This window comes from Martes martes (assembly GCF_963455335.1).
Source record: "Martes martes genome assembly, chromosome: 12".
In the NCBI taxonomy this organism is placed as follows: domain Eukaryota; kingdom Metazoa; phylum Chordata; class Mammalia; order Carnivora; family Mustelidae; genus Martes; species Martes martes.
In genome coordinates, this window is record NC_137900.1 from 30981018 (window position 1) to 30995335 (window position 14318).

At 36.2% G+C, this 14318-nt stretch overlaps 1 pseudogene across 1 annotated transcript; it reads right to left on the reverse strand.

Annotated features, from left to right (window-relative positions):
* Positions 1-6083: 6083 nt before the first annotated feature.
* Positions 6084-6633, reverse strand: LOC308353342 (large ribosomal subunit protein uL6-like; annotated as a pseudogene). Its single transcript has one exon. The product of its transcript is annotated as a large ribosomal subunit protein uL6-like (transcript).
* Between the last annotated feature and the right edge of the window lie 7685 nt (positions 6634-14318).

Genomic DNA, 14318 nt, shown 5'->3' on the forward strand with positions numbered 1-14318 from the left:
TCAACAAAGTGAATGTAGAGGGAATATACCTCAACATAATAAATGCCATATATGAAAAATCCGTCATTAACATCATAGTTAATGGTGAAAACTTGAGAGCTTTCCCTCTAAGATCGGGAACAAGATAAACATATCCATTCTCACCACTTTTACTCAACATAGTACTGGAAGTCCTAGCCAAAGCAATCAGACAAGAAAAAATAAGAGCCATCCATACTGGTAAGGAAAAAGTTAAAATGTTACTATTTGCAGATGAGATGATACTATACATAAAAAAACTCTAATGACTCATCAGAGAACAGAGGTAACAAATGAATTCAGTAAAGCTCCAGGATATAAAAGTAATACCCAGGAATCAGTAGTGTTTCTGTACACTAATAATTTAAAGCAACAGAAAGAGAAATTAAGAAAACAATGCCATTTACAATTTCACCAAAAGAATAAAATACCTAGGAATAAACTTAACCAAGGAGGTGAAAGATCTGTATTTTGAAAACTATAAAATATTGATAAAAGAAATAATGACACAAAAAAATGGAAAGATATTCCATGTTCATGGCTTGGAAGAAGTAATATTTTTTAAATGTCCACACTACCCAAAGCATTCTACAGATTCAATGCAATCCTTATCAAAATACCAAAAGCATTTTTCACAGAACTAGAACAAATAATACTAAAATTTGTATGGGACCACAAAAGACTCTGAATAATCAAAGCAATTATGAGAAAGAAGAACAAAGCCAGAGGTATCACAATTCCGTATTTCAAGATATACTACAAAGCTGTAGTAATCAAAACAGTATGGTACTGACACAAAAAAATAGACACATAGGTCAATAGAATAAATTGAGCCCAGAAATAAACCTATACTTCCTGGTTAATTAATCTATGACAAAGGAGGCAAGAATATTTAATGAGGAAAAGGCAGTCTCTTCAATAAGTGGAGGTGGGGGGGACTGGACAGCTACATGCAAAAAAATAAAACTGGGCTACTTTCTCACACCAAAATACACAAAATACAAAAAAAAAATTCTCAAAATAAATTATAGGCCTAATACACAAAATACAAAAAAAAAATTCTCAAAATAAATTATAGGCCTAAATTCTCAAAATAAATTATGAGACCTGAAACCATAAAATTCCTAGGAAAACATATAGGCAACTAAAAAGATATTTTTCTAGACATGTGTCCTAAGGCAAGGGAAACAAAAGCAAAATTAAACTGTTGGGACTACCTCAAAATACAAAGCTTTTGTACAATGAAGGAAACTATCAACAAAACAAAAAGACAACCTACTGAATGGGAGAAGATATTTGCAAATAGCACATCCAATAAGGGGTTAATATCACTATATAAAGAATTCATACAACTCAACAACAAAAAGCCAAATACTCCAATTAAAAATGGACAGAAGGGGTGCCTGGGTGGCTCAGTGGGTTAAAGCCTCTGCCTTCAGCGCAGGTCATGATCCCAGGGTCCTGGGATCGAGCATCAGGCTCTCTGCTCAGCGTGGATCCTGCTTCCTCCTCTCTCTCTGCCTGCCTCTCTGCCTACTTGTGATCTCTGTCTGTCAAATAAATAAATAAAATCTTTTAAAAAAATGGACAGAAGACAAGAAATAACAAATGTTGGGACTGATGTGGAGAAAAAGGAACACTCATGCACTGTGGGTGGGAATGTAAACTGGTACAGCCATTATGGAAAACAAATACGGGTATTCCTCAAAAAATTAAAAGAAGAACTACTGTATAATCCAGTAATTTCATTACTGGTTATTTACCCAAAGAAAACAAAAACACTAATTTAAAAAGATACGTGCCCATATGTTTATTGCAAAATTATTTACAATAGCCAAGATATAAAAGCAATTCAAGTGTCTATCAATAAATGAATAAACAAAGAAGATGTGGTATATATGTAAAGTGGAATATCACTCAGTCATAGTGAGAAAGAAATTTTGCCATTTGCAACAACACGGATAGACAAAGAGGGTACAATGCTTAGTGAAATAAGTCAGGGGAAGACAAATACTTTATGATTTTCCTCATATGTGAAATTTAAGAAACAAAGCAAAACAAGAGACAAATAGAATCTCAAATACAGAAAACAAACTGGTTGTTGCCAGAGAAGAGTTGGGTGGGGGATGGGTGAAGTAGGTGAAGGAGATTACGAGTACATTTATCGTGATAAGCACTGAGTAGTGTATAGAATTGCTGAATTGCTGTATTGTATACCTGAAACTAATATAACACTGAACGTTAATTATACTTCAGTTAAAAAGTGTAGAACCCAAGTAGTAATTTCTCTGACTTTAGCCATAGAAACATTTTTCTAGATATGTTTCCTCAGGCAAGGGAAACAAAAGCAAAAATAAACAAGTGGGACTACATCAAAATAAGAAGCTTTTGCACAGTGAAAGAAACTGTCAACAAAACAAAAGGCAACATACTGAATGGAAGAAGATATCTGCAAATGATATACTTGATAAGAGGTTAATATCTAAAATATATAAAGAATTTATACAATTCAACATGAAAAAAACCCCAAACAATCCAATTTAAAAAATAGGCAGAAAACCTGCCTAGACATTTTGCAAAAGAAGATGTATAGATGGCCAACAGACACAGCAGTGTCATTAGGAAAATGCAAATCAAAACCACAATGAGATACCCCTCACATTATCAGAATAGCTAAAATCAAAAAGACAAAAAATAACAAATGCTGGCAAAGATGCAGAGAAAAAGGAACACTTGTGCACTGTTGGTGGGAATGTAAATTGGTACAGCCGCTGTGGAGACCATATGGAGATCCCTCAAAAAATTAAATAGGAGAAATATCATATGATCCAGTAATTTCACTATTGGTTATAATTCAAAGAAAATGAAAACACTAATTTGAAAAGATTTTTGCACCCCTATGTTTATTGTAGCATTATTACCAGTAGCCAAGATATGGAAGCAACTTAAGTGTCCATTGATAGATGAATGGATAAAAAAGCTTGGTATGCATATACAATGGAATATTACACAGCCATAAAAGAATGAAAGCTTGCCATCTGGGACAGTATGGACAGACATAGAGAGTATTGCGCTAACCAAAATAAGTCAGACTGAGAAAATAAGTACCATATGATTTCACTCATATGTGGAATATAAAAAGAACAAACCAAATGAAAAAACAAACAAATGGAAAACAGAATTAAACCTATAAATACAGAGAACAAATGGTTGCCAGAGAGAAGTGGTTTGGGGCATAGGCAAAATGGATGAAGTGAAAAGGAGTGGGAGATACAAGCTTCTAGTTATAGAATGAATAAGTCACAGGAATAAATGGCACATCATAGGGAGTATGGTCAGTGATATTTTAATAGCACCATGTAAGAGATGGTAGCTACATTTGTGGTGAGCATAGCATAACATATAGAGAAGTTGAATCACTATATTGTACATTGGGTGTCAACTATACTCAAATTAAAAATTTTTTAATATTTTATTTATCCATTTGAGACAGAAATACAGAGAATGTAGAGAGAGAGTATGAGCAGGGGGAACAGCAGAGGGAGAGGGAGAAGCAGACTTCTTGCTGAGTCAGGAACCAGACATGGGGTTTGATCCCAGGACCCTGGGTTCATGACCTGAGCAAAACACAGACACTTAACCATCTGAGCCACCCAGAGGTGCCTCAAATTAAAAATTTTTAATAAAAAAAAATTCTTCCAAAATGAAAAAAGAGAATCTTGAAAATAGCAAGAGAAGCAAATCATCATGTACATGTAATCCTCAATAATATCAATGGCTGATTTCTCGTCAGAAACCATGGAAACCAGAGGCAGTGGGATGATGTATTCATAGCAATAAGATTTTAAAAAATTGTCTACTGCTGGGCAGTTTTCCAATGCAGTTATATAATTTTACATTCCCACCATCAGTTTATTAGAGTTGTGGTTTCTTCACCATCTTGCCATCCTGACATATAGTCCGTCCTTTTCATTTTTGTCAGCTATTTTACTGCATGCATCAATGGTATCCCACTATGATTTTAATGTGCATTTTCTTAAAGACTGTTGGTGCTGAGCATCTTTTCATGTGCTTATTTGATCCACAGATCTTCTTTGGTGAAGTGTCTTCACATCTTTTGCATAATTTGTCATTAGTTTTCTTATTATTTAGTTTTGAGCGTTCTTTATGTATACGGTATACAAGTCCATTATCACAAGTGTGATATGTAATATATTCTTCCTATCTTTTTTTAATTGAAGTATAATTGACATATAACATTATATTAGTTTCAGGTATATAATATAATGATTCAATATTTCTATATATTGCAAAATGATCACCACAATAAGTCTATTATCTGTCACCATACAGTGTTACAAATTTTTTCATGTGATGAGAACTTTTAAGATCTACTTTCCTAGCAACTTTTAAATATGCGAAACAGTATTATTAACTATAGTCACCATGCTGTACATTACATCCCCATGACTTATTTATTTTATAACTATAAGTTTGTACGTTTTGACCACCTTCACCCATTTCACCTATCCTCTACTTCCTTCTCTGGCAACCACCAGTCTGTTCACTTTATCTATGAACTTGGATTTTGTTTTGTTTTGTTTTGGGGGGAGTGTTTTGGGGATGTTTTAGTTTTTATTCGGGATTTCACATGTAAGTGAGATCATGCAGTATTTGTCCTTCTCTGCCTGACTTATTTCACTTAGCATAATGCCCTCAACATCCATCCATGCTGTCACAAATGGCAGGATTTCTTTTCTTTTGTGTGTGTGTGGCTGTTCTATTGCATATAATAATGTTCTGTTGCATATGTTAGCACATCTTCTTTATCCATTGATCCATCAGCGGACAATTAGGTTGTTTCCATTATCTTGGTTATTGTAAATAATGCTTCAGTGAGCATGAAGATGCAGATATTTCTTCAAGTTAGTGCTCTCATTTTCTTCAGATAAATAGCCAGAAACAGAATTGGTGGATTATATGCTAGTTCTTCTAATTCTTTGAGGAACATCTATACTGTTTTCCGTAGTGGCTGTATTAATTTACATTCCCACCAACAGTGCATGAGGGTTTCTTTCTCTTTACATCCTTCACAACGCTTGATATTTCTTGTCTTTTTGATAATAGCCATTCTAACAGATGTGAGGTGATATCTCATTGTAGTTTTGATTTGCATTTTACCAATGATTAATGACATTGAGCACCTTTTCATGTACATTTTGGCCATCTGTATGTCTTCTTTGGGAAAATGTCTATTCAGGTCTTCTGCCCATTTTTAACTGGATTACTTGCCTTTCTGTTGTTGAGTTGTATAAGTTCTTTTATTTGTTCAGATCTGAACGGGAATGACTCACTTCTGTATTTCTCCTTTACTGTCACACTACTACACAGTCACAACACTTCTGACACTAGATGTGGTTTTTCCCCCCAAACCAAGCAATTCCACGCACCAGCTGAGTGTTCTAAAATTTAAAACAATTCTGATACTATCTACATAGAGATAGCATCAGACCCCACAGGTTAAGGGCCTATAAGACTGCCCCACCCAGCCCCCTACTAAAGATGCCAACATCAAGCCTGGGTTTTAACCCATTTTTTGACTGGTCAGCTATAAATCAGAGGTTACTGTGAGCCCTTCCTAAGGTTCAATTAAGTTGCTAAAGCAGCTCACATAACTTAGGAATAACAGTTTGCTTACCGTTTACCAATTTATTATAAAAGCATATGATAAAGGATACAGATGAACATCCAGGTGAAAGAGAAGTGCAGGGCAAGGTATATGAGAAGGGGCATGGAGCGTCCATGCCTTCTGCAAGTACGCTACTCTTCTAGCACCTCTACATGCTCACCAACCTGGAGGCCCCCCAAACCCCACTGGAATTTTTATGGAGGCTTCATCACATAGACATGATCAATCTTCAACTCCATTTCCAGCCCCTCCCCTCTTCCTGGAGAATGAGGAGCAGAGCTGAAAATTCCAAGCTCCTTATCATGGCTTGGTCTTTCTGGTGACCAGCCCCCATCCAGGAGCATACCAAGTCACCTCATCAGAACAAAAGACACTGCTATCTCCCAGGAAATCCAAAAGAAACATAGACACCATCCCAAATGTCCTAGTATCCTTATATTTAACTATTGTGGCTTGCTTAATCTAAGCAGCTGAATTTGATACAAGTTCAATGTCATTTCCTTCAATATTTAACTCCTCTTTCTGGGCCCAAACTATCGAACAAGGAATGCCTGGCCTCATCCAAACTCTGCAGATGTATTTTTCATCTAAGAATTTTTGGATTTCAATACGAGAACCATTCTCCTGAATAACAATGTTGATGGGGAAGTAAGCATTCACAGACTGGAAGCCCAACCCTTGACCATGTTCTGTACATAACTACAAATGGTGTGAACAGTAATGAGTTCCTCCCATTTCCCTACCACTTGTCAACTCTTTTTCTTTCCCAGGAGACTGAGTTCTACGTTGATGTGATTGAAGTCCCTTCACAGGGTTCCTCTGGGCCTCTTCACAGTAATAGTGCATCCTTTCACAGTGAGGTCCACATTTTCTGGAATGTCAACTGTCTGATTGCAGAGAATGGTCTTCATTCTCACAGTAGATGTGGCAAAGCCCACTAATTTTCTTTAACAGCAAGGTGAAGTCAACAGAAGACTTCCTGCCATTCCTCCTCAATTCCAATCAGCAACATCCCAACACACAGCCAAACTCTGAGCCCAAAATACTCCCCAAATTCATCATGAAATCTGGCTGCAATCTGGTTCACAAGTCCCTCTGGCTTCAGACATCACCATCTGGTGTCCTGAGCTCATCCACACCACCACACCATTCCTTTTGTGTTCATTGTACATTTCTGTTCCATTTTCTCTGGAACTTTGTGTGTTGCTTCTCTCTATGCTCACTTCCCCTGTCCACCTTCCTCCATTCTTTACTCCTTCACTATTGTTTCTGGTTTCACAACTTCCACGAGGTTTGATCTTCAGAAGTCATCAATGATTTCCCAATATCAAAACCCAATGGCTTCTTTTAAATTCAGTTTCTATGTTCATCCTCAGACGTAACCTTTGTTGTGGGTTTAGTAGTATCTTTCCAGACTCCTTAAAATGCACTTGTAAACATGTGCATATAAAAATGCAGAGTATATCTTGACTTTTCTTAAAAACCTCACTGAGATTAAGCTGTTCCTATTGCTTTGTAACTTGCTTTTTCACTTAGAAAAACATGTCCTAGAGATTCCTCCATGCCACACATTCAGCTTCATCTTATCTTTTTTATTCACTGCATAGCATAGAATTTCCATGGCATGTATTAATAGCATAGGTTGACAATATTATTCCCAATTATTCTTCTACTGATGGACATTTAGACTGTTTAAATTTTTTCTAATATTTTAAACAATAATGCAATGAACAGTCTTAGTTATGCTACCTTATGCACAGGGGAAAATGTTGCTGTATTGAATAATTACTAGGTTGAAAGCTATAGAAATTTTAATTGATATAGTCAAATTGCCCTTCAAAACACTGTGATAACTTACATTTCTCCCAAGAGTATAAAAGAGGACACATTTCCTTACATGCACTTTAATACTGAACATGATAAAAAATGTTTTATTGTTGCCAAATGGATGGGCAAAGTCATTTATTATTTAAATGTGCATTTCCTTGATTATGTTGCTTTTGAGCAGCATTTCATGTGTTTGCTAGCTATTTGCTTTTTTTTCTTCAGAAAATTCCTATTCAAATATTTGGTGTATTTTTTCCATTGAGTTGTCTTCTCAATGATTTGCATAAGTGTTTGCATATTCTACATATTTATCTATTGTCAGTAATATATACATTGTAAATATTTTCTTCTGATATCATACTTCTTTTACATTGTTTACAGCATCCTTGGTTGTTCAGATATTTTTAGTTTACATACAATTAAATATGCCAGTCTTTTCCTTTGTAGTTTTTGGGTTCTGTAATTTGCTTAAGGTCTTTCCAGCCCCAAAACCATAAAAAAAATATTTTTTGTAATACTTTCATAGTTGAGTTTGGTTTAGCTTATTTTTTTAGGTGTTAGCTTACTAGTCTATCTTAAGTTTGTTATTGTGGGTATGACATGAAGTACAAATCTAGTTTATTTTTTAAACCCAAATGGACGGCTATGGTAGAAAACTCTAGATGCTCAGCAAACCATTTCTTCTTCCTGGGTGTACATTAAACTATCTTTCTAAGCTTTTGCAGTTAAGTATGGCCATGTGACTAAGCTCCAGGGAACAAATGTGGCAGGGATTTTAGACCCTGTTTTGGCCTGGCCTATTAAAACTTCCCCCACTCATCCTTGACTTTCTTTCCCCTTGTGGCTGAGGCAGCCAAACATGCACCCTTGGAAACTATGTTTTGAAAGACGAAATATCCTAAGATGGGAAAAGTCTTGATCCCAGAATCACTGCTTGGAGAAAGGTCACTGCCAATCAGGAACACCCACTGTAGAAGTGACAGAGAAATAATCTTTTATGTTATTAAACCACTGAGGTTACAGCAGCAAATACTACCCTCACTAATTTTAGAGCCAATTTTTCCAGTATTATTTACTGGAAATTCTGTCCCTTCACTACTGAATTGAGATGCTTTTAGCTTTATTGTAGAATAGTATTGCAGTCAAGAGCATAGCCATGGCATTGTTTTGTGCACATGCGCCTTTTAAATAATCTAAGTTTCCACGTAGGTAAAATAGGGCCAATGAGAGTATGGTACATGGTGAGCTTTCAGTAAATGTTAGTAGTTTTTGATGTTATAAGCTAACTCCCATTAAGCATGTGTCTATTCCATTCTATGATATATCTGTCTATGCTTTTTTTGTTTATTGTGCCCTATGTCTTTCCTTGGGATTAAACTTTCATTTTGCTGGACTTGGTACTACCCCTAGACCTGGGCAACTGGGCCTCTGCCATGGGCCCCAAGGCTTATAGAGCACCAAGCTCCTTGGCTGGTGAAGAGTAGGTGAAGTGTGTAAAGAGTCCATAAGGACTACCCAGACCCCATGTCCATACCCTCAAGATCATGTTCTGAGTACCTGGGATTTCAGAATGTCCTGTTCATATGGTCCCACTTCCAGGACTGGTACAGATCTCTTCCTTGACCTTACCCCCTGTGTGTAGATTACACTTCAAACTAGACCTGAGAGCTGGCAAGGGGGGGGCTGCTTAAGGCAGGGTAGGATGGAACTTGGACTTGCAGGTTAGGGTTCTGTATGCATGATGTGGTTTCCCCTGCAGAAAAAGACGGAGCTAGTGGTAGGAAGAAAGAGACGGAAACATCACAATTTAGAAGTCCTCATCTGTACTCCTGCCTAAGTTCTGCAAAGGTTAAGGAAGCACTTGGCTGAATTATATCCTCTGGCATTTTTCTTTCAATGAGCAACTGTGGGAAGAAAATTTATGAGTCCTTACATTAAACAAGGCTTATTTTTGGCATTCCATTGGACTGCTAATTTAGCTGGGACTAAATATTTGTCTATCTATACATATTTTTAAAAATCAACTTTGAAAGGGGTGCCTGGGTGGCTCAGTGGGTTAAAGCCTCTGCCTTCGGCTCACTCGGGTCATGATTCCGGGGTCCTGGGATTGAGCCCCACATCGGGCTCTCTGCTCGGTGGGCAGCCTGCTTCCCCCCTTCTCTGCCTGCCTCTCTACCTACTTGTGATCCCTGCCTGTCAAATAAATAAATAAAATCTTTGAAAAAAAAATCAACTTTGAAAGTGTTGCTTTGGTATTTTTCAGTATTTAATCTTATTGATGAAAGGTACAATGCAAATTGATTCTTACCCCTCCTCGCTCCCCAGAAGGTTTTTTGAATTTTCCCTTTACCCTTCATATTCTGAAAATTCACCATGATATATCCAGGTATGCGTCTTTTTTCGTATACCTTGCTCTTCACTTGTGGACATTTTAAATCTGAAGACTCTTATCTTTTTTGTGCCAGGAAATTTTAAATTTCCTCTGGAAAGTGTCATTCTCATTTTCATGAATGCCAGTTATAACACTTTGACCTCCTAGACTGATTCAATTTTTCTCTCCCCCTATTGTCAATGAGGGACATGAAGAACAAGTCATGCCCTTGGCTAATGTGTACCACAAAGTCTTCGTACATCTTTGCAGTCAAACTGATATGTGTACCAGTTAGCTATAGCCACATAACAAATAACCAGAAAACTTCAGGGGCATTAAAAAAACAAAACAAAACGTTCCTCATGCATCTGTAGGTTGATTGGGAGCTGTGCCCTTGGCTGGGCCAGTTCTGTCCTACAAGTTACTCATCCCCCTGGGACTAGATGGCTAGCCCTAATATGTCTTCCTGGGGATGCTGGAAACACAAGAGTATGCAGGCCTAATGGTGTATTCATGGCAGGTTGCTTCATTTCCGCTAACATCCCATTGGCCAAAGCGAGACACAAGGCAAGACACAGGGTAGGGAATTACACTCTGGTGCTGTGTGAGAGGGCACTGCAAAGTTACATAGCATAATGTGTGGGTATAGGGATGGATAAAGAATAAGACCATGAGCATCATCATAGTCTGAGTGCTTCTGAGTGCTTAAGTGCACTATGGTACAGGTGGTCAGCTCCATTGCCCTGTGTTGAAAAATACTGATGGAAATATTTCCAGTGCACAGTTGCAACTTTGTACCTACACAGGCCCTGATATGTAACTTAAACCCACAAAGGACCTTCTGTAACAAAAGGACTACAATATCATATAAACACAATGGTTTTGTAAATTTAGGACTCATGTAAATGACATAGAAAAGGTAGCCTTAACCTCATGGGAGCACAGTAAAATTCTTGGCTGACAATGTAATGTGAGTAACCAGATATAAATCATTGTTACTAGCCTAACAATACTGCGGATAACCTGATAAACATCCTCAACTTTTGACTGCCATATTCATAGTAATATAGAAATGAGAGGGATACAGAATTCTCACATGAGATGGTTGAGGAGGGCAGTCCTGTTGGAAGGCAGTGCCAAGAGACTTGCCTTGAGGCTCTCTCTCATAGCAACCCTGATGTTTTTATGTAAAATAGTGTATATTACATATCAGTAAAAAACAGCAAACACTTTTACAAAATTTGCACAAGATTGAGGCAGTTTCAATTATTCATGCAAATAGGTTTCACTACTATTACTTGCATCTGGAAATGTTTTTGTTGATATAGGTGGTGATTTGGGGAAGCTAAACCATCTCCTAAGTCCTCCTCAAGACCCCCTCCCCCCCATCAGCAAGCATAAAACACTGGGCCTGTGGGTCGCTAGCTTAAAGGACAGTTTTGTTCATTGGTCAGAGCCCAAGGTCTTCAGCACCCACATTGTGTGACTAAAAGAAGAGGGATGAGGGTGGAGGGGAATCAGCCTGTCTCAGCTGGCAGGAGGTAAAAAGGGTCAGTCGACTCTTAAAGCAGGTGCTTTGGGGAGAAGATATATAGCTTTTAATGCAAAAGGAAGATCCAGAAAATTATAGTGAACCTATTAAGTGTTCAGTATTGAAAGTGACTGAGTTACTATGAAGTAATCATATTGACTCTCTTATGTTCCACAAAAGACATTAAATTTCATTATTTTAGACACACAAAGATTAATAATCAGCTTGATTTGGAACCAAGTTTAAAATGGAATATATAATAATATATATTATTATAAATAATATTATAATTTGGCAGGGAGCCTGGCTGGCTCAGTTCATAGAGTGCTGGACTCTTGATCTCAGGGTTATGAGTTTGAGCTCCACATTGGAATAGAGATTACATAGAAAAATAAAATCTTTAAAAAATTATATAATTTGTCTTTTAGAATAAAATCCAAAATAGACTAAAATGAAGCAATTTCATTAAATAACTGATTAATAATACCTTCAACAAGCACTTAAATCTTGTAAGAGGTCATTAAGCTGACTGTTGGGATGGCTTCCTTCTTTATTACACTTAAGATCTGTAGGTATGTTGGGGGCTTCTGCCAAAGGTAGTCAGTACATTTTGTATCTATGGAAACTTTCTGCTGTGGTGTTTCATCTTAATTATTGTCATTAAAGTAAGTAAGGACAAATACATCTTTAGTTTTAGTTGTATTCCTCCTTACTTCTGGTGTCAGATTAATTTTGGAGAATGGTGTCAGTACAATTTTGTTGATATTCTTTTTTGTGCTTTTTATTCAGAACTGATTTTGGATTTATAGGAAAGTTGCAAAAACAGCACAAAGAGTTTTCATCTATCCCTCATACCACTCCCTCTAATGTATAACCACAGGCAATGATCAAAACCAGAATATTAACATTAGTACAATGTTAATTTAGTATAATGTTACTACAACTGTAGTAAACTACTGTTCTTATTCAAATTTTACCATTTTGTGGTGCCTAGCTGGCTTGGTCAGTAGAGCATGTGGCTCTTAATCTCAGGGTCGTGAGCTTGAGCACCACATTGGGGGTAGAGATTACTTATATAAATAAACTTGAAAATTTTTTTCACCAATTTATTCAGTAATGCCTTTTTTTTTCTTCCAAGATCCTATCTGGGATCTCACAGAACATTAAGTTACCATTCACCCTTACTTCCCTCCAGCCAATAATAGTTTCTTAGTATTCCTTTTTCTTTCATGATCTTGACAGTTTGAAAAAAATTGATTAGTTATTTAGTTGGACATCCTCAACTTGGATTTGTGGCTGGCTTTTTTCACTTAGCATGTTTTAAATGTTTATCTGTGTTGTAATGTAAAAGTTTGTTCCCTTTTAATGGCTGAGTAATATTCTATTCCAAGGCTATATTGTGTGTGTGTATTTATATATACACATCATATTTTGTTTATCATTCATCAGTTCAAAGACATTTGGGATGTTTCCATTTTTTGACTATTATGAAGAGTGGCACTATGAACATTTATGTAAAAGTTTTTGTGTGGATATATTTTTTATTTCTTTTGGATAATACCTAGGATAGGAATTGCTGGGTCATATGGCAACTACATGTTTTACTTTTTAAAGAACTGCTGAATTGTCTTCTAAAGCTACCCCACCATTTTACATTCCCACCAGCAGTGTATGAAGATTCCAATTTTTTCAGCAACACTTGCTTTTATCTGTCTTTTTCATTATGAATATCATGTCCCATAATTTTTTGAGAGTTCTATATATTTCAAAATATTATTCTCTTGTCTGTGGTATATTTTCTGAACATTTTCTCCCTGGTTGTCAATTGTCTTTTGATTCGATTCATGGAATTTATGTTGAACAAATTTATTAGTAATTTCATTTTTACCTTAGTGTTTTGAGATGTCACTTTTGTTACAAACTGTTTCCATATGTACTTGGGTCTAATTCTAAATTTCTGTTGTATTCCACTGATGCACTTGCACATTCATGCACCAGTACCACACTGTTTTGATTATAATGTGTTAATACCTGGTAAAGCTAGCCCCAAACAGCTTTTCTTTTTCAGTGTTTTCTTGGCTATTCCTGTATTTTTGCTTTTCTATATGAGCTTTAGTATCAACTTGTCTGACTTATAAAATGGTTTACTGATAGTTTTCTTGGAACTGCATTAACTATACAAATTAACTTAGGAAGAGCTTACATCTTTGAAATGTTCAGTCATTCTATCCAGGAACAGGGGATACTTTTCTATTTTTTCAAGCCTATTTTATTGTCCTTCAGTGGTGCTTTAAGATTTTTCTCATATAGCTCTTATACATTAGTTGTTAAATTTAATTCTAAGTACTTAATCTTGTTTGTTGCTATAGTAAACAGTGTTGTCTCTAACATTGTCTTCTGTTTATTGTACGTGTATCTAAAGGCTATTGATTTTTATATGTTAATGTTATATCCTACTACTTCACTGAATTCTTTTATTGTTTAACTTAAATTTATCATTGGTTTTTCTGGGGTTTCCAGGTATAGTATCATATCATCTGCAAATATAAATAGTTTTACTTCTTCTTTATCCATTCTAATGCCTCTAGTTGATTTCTCATATCTAATTGTATTGGCTAATACCTTACTACAATGTTGGACAGTAGTAGGTAGTGTGCATTCTTCTCTTGTTTCCAGCCCTAAAAGCATTGCTGGTAGCATTTGACCACTAAGTAAGAAATTATCTTTAGGAGAAGGTGTTCATGTGTGTCTGTGTGTTAAGAAAGTATTCTTTAATGAAAATACTAATTCAAAAGGATGCACGCAGGCAATGTTTTTTATAGAAGCATTATCTATAATAGCCAAATTATGGAAATAGCCCAAGTGTCCCTCAATTGATGAAT